Raw genomic sequence first — 5,998 nt, 5'->3', positions numbered from 1 at the left:
TGTGGAAACGTTCTACATACTATATTTCCACTGTTTTTTTCCCCAAGCATCCTAGGGATTTAAACATTTTCTCTGACTTTTGTAAATATGCAGCCATATTGAAAATAGTTAAAAAGGGCGACCATTAGACCAGAGGCAGATTCAAGCGATCAATCATCTGCTGATCCAGAGTGGTTAAGCAGCTACGCTCAAAAATATAGATCATGTGATATTTGAGAAAATACTTGATGCAATAAAAGTTCAGTTTTTTACATCCATCATTTAACCAGCTACTCTCCATTAAAAGAAATGCTACCAACGGTTAAGGTCTCATTATAAAGTGTCCAACATTAAAACGAATCTGTAGTACACAACAATGCTTTTTCTACCAAATTTTCAGATGAATATTCCACCCTAAAGTCATGGTAACAGTCCTACTCGGTTACTCCTTTCTCCATAGATTCAACAAGAATAGGGCTAATCTATTCAACTGTTCAGGGGTCATTATCAAAGTGGTGTGAAACGCTGATCACTGTTAGACGTGATAACATGATGGTGGCCATATCTAATTACAAGATACTGGTGTAGAATGCTGAGAATTCAGAGGGTTAAACATTGCTCACACACTAAATGAATAATTTGATTGTAGAACAAGGGACAAAATTGTCACAAAACCAGGTTTTCATTGTGAAAAAAAAATCTGATAAAGGGAGAAAACTCAAACTGAACTTTTGAAATGACCAAAAAAAATTAACCCCCTTTGTAAGTTTTTTTTTTTTTTAAATCTATTTTTAGTCGTGGCGACCTTGACATTGGAGATATTGACGTGATTCTTTCGTGGGACACACCGTCCCATGATGGTGAACAAATGTGCCAAATGATTTTAAAATCTCACAATGAATGACATAGTTATGGCCAGGACAAGCTCATTTATGGCCATTTTTGACCTTTGAACTCAAAGTGTGACCTTGACCTTGGAGATATCGACGTAATTATTTCGCGCGACACACCGTCCAATGATATGAACAAATGTGCCAAATGATTTTAAAATCTGACGATGAACGACATAGTTATGGCTCGGACAAGCTCATTTATGGCCATTTTTGACCTTTGAACTCAAAGTGTGACCTTGACCTTGGAGATATCGACGTAATTATTTCGCGCGACACACCGTCCAATGATTGTGAACAAATGTGCCAAATGATTTTAAAATCTGACAATGAACGACATAGTTATGGCCCGGACAAGCTTATTCCGCCAGCCCGCCAGCCAGCCAGCCAGCCCGCCAGCCAGCCAGCCCGCCCGCATTCGCCAATCTAATAACCAGTTTTTTCCTTCGGAAAACCTGGTTAAAAATACAGGGGTATGCAATTTAATAGGTATCAAAAAGTTAATATTAATTAACTAAAGCACATTTAAATGAAGAGCATCGTGCTTGTATTTGAATGCTGGATTAAAATATAAAGAACAGATCAGAACTTGTACATAGTTTATTATTGAATTGAACAACATATTTATTAATATTAATTAAACTATGTTATGGAAAGTATATATATATACACACTTGGGGACTTTTTTAACGCATCACTTTTCAAACTTGAATATCTAAGTTATGAGTAAAGATATTGATTCAAATTTGTACAATCATTTGACTAAATAGTCTACGCAAGCTCACGATAAAATCATTCATCCGTGACAAATGGACGCTTTAGCAAGTGGGCTAGGTGTGGTTCCATATTTTTGCACGTGGAAATGTTGAAACGCAATTTAATTCTAGTTTTATTTCAATTGAATAAATTTAAGTGGATTCTTACACAATGTCACGTAATTATTATTGTTCGTTGATATCACACAGTAACCAACTAAGTTCATTTCTGATTTCTTTGCGTTTTATTTCTGCTTATTAACACAACACAACGTTTCCAAAATGTTTGTCAAATACAAGATACATGCGAAGCCCGCAATGGGCCCATCCCGCGAAGCCAGCAATAATGCGACTTGTATGTTCGGCCGTTTAAGTAAGACTCCTTTATACAATAATGGACAAATAAATTGGGTGACGGCTGTCTGGATGATTGACTTTAACACGAGTTGAATTACCTGATACTGGATGGCTTTATGTGTGACTCACACATCTTGTGCATATATATGCCAATAATTAAGCGAGACCACGTTTGTTTAACTGCATATATGAAAGTTCACCTGTCATTTAACATGAAAATATACACAAATTAACAGTGCGCATGTGCTTACCATAGACATAACTAATTAGTGAACCCAGCCATGGGCAATAACTTGGTGCTTTTTTTTCGTCTAATTTGACGACGACATATGATGCCCATTTATGCTTTTTCATGAAGACAGATATTATGTATTCAGTTACACCGAACAAGGAATATACATGAAATACACCAATTATGCGACATGAAATACATCAATTATGCGACACACCTCATTTTCATTTAAGAAAGATTTTATATTTTATGATTTAAAATCTTTAGAAAGATCAAATCCTGAATGACAAGTGTCTTACAATATCATGTATCAATGTTAAATGACGTTGATCGATTGTCCACGTAACACTACAGGCGTTGTTTGACTAGTGACCTCCTGTGCTGTCCATTCGAAGAAGGTATTGCCCGGGTTGAATATGTACCTGTTGCTGTCAAGTAGATGTCTTGGTTTGTTGTTTTCTGTCTATGTTGATTCATGGGTGATGTTATCTACCATTGCTGTCGTGAAGAAGCTCTATCTATCGCCAAGCTGTGTAGGCAAATCGCACGTGGTCGGTTGCACTCATCTGCGTATCAAGGTTCACATCGAGGCTGGATATGTCATCGTGGTTTCTGTTGTTTTTGTCGCTGAACCAGCCGTCATCACGTCGTTGTTTCTGTTGTTGAATCCATCGTGATATTGTCTCTGGATATGGTGTTGATGCGTACCGCGTTGCTTATCAATTGTGACGTATGTTAAAACCTTTGTGATCGCATTGTTGTTTCTGTTGTTGTTGATTGTACTTTTGTTCTTGGTTCCAGCGTCTTCATTTCTCTTGGGACATTAAGATCTTCTATTGGCCATAATGCTCACGAGGTATTAACTATAGCAGTGTTCTCCTTGATGTCTTAGGCCTCGGAAGTATCATTCCAAATGCGTTATCTACGCACGTCAAACAGTTGAACGGCTGCATCTACTCTATAGTGTTTAACGTCACAAGTATTGTGTCCAGTGTTGCGTCACTCTTTGTCCTTAAAAGATTCTCAGGCGCTGATTTTTCTTCTCGCAATAAAAAACCATGTGTTTCGCTTTGAGAGCAAAACCCAATGATGTTTCTTATGCATTCCATTATAATGAAGTACCGTCGTTAATTCGTTGTGGAAGTCGTTTGTTTTCGCGATGTCGATCTTTAAAGGCGTAATCTTCAAATCTCGATATTTTTATCTGCGTCGTGGTGATACAAGTATCAGTTGTTCAAAATCATGGCAAACATTTATAAATATCCCCTTAGTTATTGTTAAATATCGTCATGACAACTTACTGTGATATCTTATTCAAAAAAATAAATTCTTTACAACGAAAAAATATTAGTCAATTCCTCAAAACAAACTTCGGATAAGTACATGACAGTTTGACGTCTGACAAGCCATTTACTTAATATGACTTGTGTACCGCCTCAGGCATAATCATTTTACGCACGTGCGGCCAGTAAATTTTTGACAGGCGCGCGCCACTTTATTGACCTAGAGTAATGGGTAATGATAGACGTACCTGTTCATATCATGGTTTCATAAACCTCATCTTTATCACTATAGTTTTGCCGTTGGGCATAGATTTATTGACATGTTTGACCTGTGCACTTGTAAAAATGCGCAAATATGACAAGGCAGACTTATATATATATGCATTCATAATATAAGAACACGTATCGGTATACTTCAAAATTCAGGTCTTTGCTCCTAATCGAACTACTCAAATAATTCTTATGCGACATCGCATCTTCTGTCCATAGCGTAATTTGCTTCGATGGCACAGGGATAAATTCTCTTACTCATGAGGACGCTAAGGTTATCGGAACCTCGGGCTCGGTATGTCCGAACGCTGATCAGTCAGCCGTGCTCATAAAATATAATTGTAACCCTTACACAATTATATTAGAAATTTAATGCGTACATATCGTTATATTTTCACTGCGCTATACGCGTCAGATCGCATTAAATTCTTACTTAAAATTACTCAAGACCTTCAATATTACCGATATCCTACATATATTTGCATCAACACAATGACGTATATACATATTTACATAATTTTTTTGTGTGTCTGCCCTATTCATATTCGCAATCAACATTATTTTTCTTATTTCCTATTTTCTTTTTTTTACAATTCGGAAAACTATTTTTAAATTTTCCAATAATTTTATTTATTCGTCCTCTTTAATTTTCTTTATCGTTCTAATAAACAAAACCCGCCTTATGTCCTTTATTAAAATAATAAACAAAACTGTTTTTAATACTCTTATTTTTCCTCGTACATTTTAATTTAATGAAAATTTACTAACATTCCAACAATTTAAAATGTATTGGTAAGCAAAAAAAAACATAAGTCCGTACATAATCCTATATTCTAACAATACCAAAAATATATAAAAATTCTTTAAATACTCTCTGTGTGTACACCTTTAATTTAATGAGTTCCATAACTCATAAAAATAATGTAAAACTCAAATATCTCTTTTTATTCTCAATTCACCGCTATTTATAAAAATGTACCGATAAATGCAAAATTGGCATGATTTTGATATTTGCTAAATTTGTTCGTACATAATTTATTATCAACACTATTATTTTTAACATCTAACTACATTTAATTCTTTAAAACAATTCTTAAAAATTTCGTTGTCATGACGCCTTTTACTTTCATTTTCTACTTTATAAATTTTGAAATTCCCTCTCCAAGTTTGCCATAATTGTTTTAAACAACTGACCTGAATTCATGTCGCGTTGTGGTTGTGATGTTTTCATTTTTTCGGCACGTGATCGCACTTGTGATCGTACTTCGGTCGTATCCATGGTACACGGCTCCATAAAATGTACTGTGTCACGTAATTATTATTGTTCGTTGATATCACACAGTAACCAACTAAGTTCATTTCTGATTTCTTTGCGTTTTATTTCTGCTTATTAACACAACACAACGTTTCCAAAATGTTTGTCAAATACAAGATACATGCGAAGCCCGCAATGGGCCCATCCCGCGAAGCCAGCAATAATGCGACTTGTATGTTCGGCCGTTTAAGTAAGACTCCTTTATACAATAATGGACAAATAAATTGGGTGACGGCTGTCTGGATGATTGACTTTAACACGAGTTGAATTACCTGATACTGGATGGCTTTATGTGTGACTCACACATCTTGTGCATATATATGCCAATAATTAAGCGAGACCACGTTTGTTTAACTGCATATATGAAAGTTCACCTGTCATTTAACATGAAAATATACACAAATTAACAGTGCGCATGTGCTTACCATAGACATAACTAATTAGTGAACCCAGCCATGGGCAATAACTTGGTGCTTTTTTTTTCGTCTAATTTGACGACGACATATGATGCCCATTTATGCTTTTTCATGAAGACAGATATTATGTATTCAGTTACACCGAACAAGGAATATACATGAAATACACCAATTATGCGACATGAAATACATCAATTATGCGACAACAAGGAAAACATAAAATTAATTTACAAAACAATATAGCTTGTATGAATATTCAGGAGCACAATCGCCCACTTTGCATTTTACAGGCTACCTTTACCACTTGCTAAAGCGTCCGATCGTCACGGATGAATGATTTTATAGTTAGCTTGCACATATTGTAGTCAAATGACCACATATGCAATTTTAAATAAAAATATTTACTCATTACTGAGATATGTAAGATTTAAAAGTGTTGCGTTAGAAAAATCACCAAGTGTAGTAAAAGGCGATATACATGTTATTCCAATTTAATTTCAA

General features: G+C 35.3%; 1 long non-coding RNA gene across 1 annotated transcript; it reads right to left on the bottom strand.

The window, feature by feature from the left end:
* Nucleotides 1–699: 699 nt before the first annotated feature.
* Nucleotides 700–1,333, bottom strand: LOC127876879 (uncharacterized). Its single transcript, XR_008048129.1, has 2 exons — nt 1,114–1,333; nt 700–952 (listed from the first exon to the last, which is right to left on the bottom strand). It is a non-coding gene; the product is annotated as an uncharacterized LOC127876879 (long non-coding RNA).
* Nucleotides 1,334–5,998: the final 4,665 nt, after the last annotated feature.

The sequence above is a fragment of the Dreissena polymorpha genome, chromosome 1, assembly GCF_020536995.1.
Source record: "Dreissena polymorpha isolate Duluth1 chromosome 1, UMN_Dpol_1.0, whole genome shotgun sequence".
NCBI classification, from domain to species: domain Eukaryota; kingdom Metazoa; phylum Mollusca; class Bivalvia; order Myida; family Dreissenidae; genus Dreissena; species Dreissena polymorpha.
Note: the sequence above shows the minus strand (reverse complement) of the source record. Positions and strands in the feature narration are given on the sequence as shown.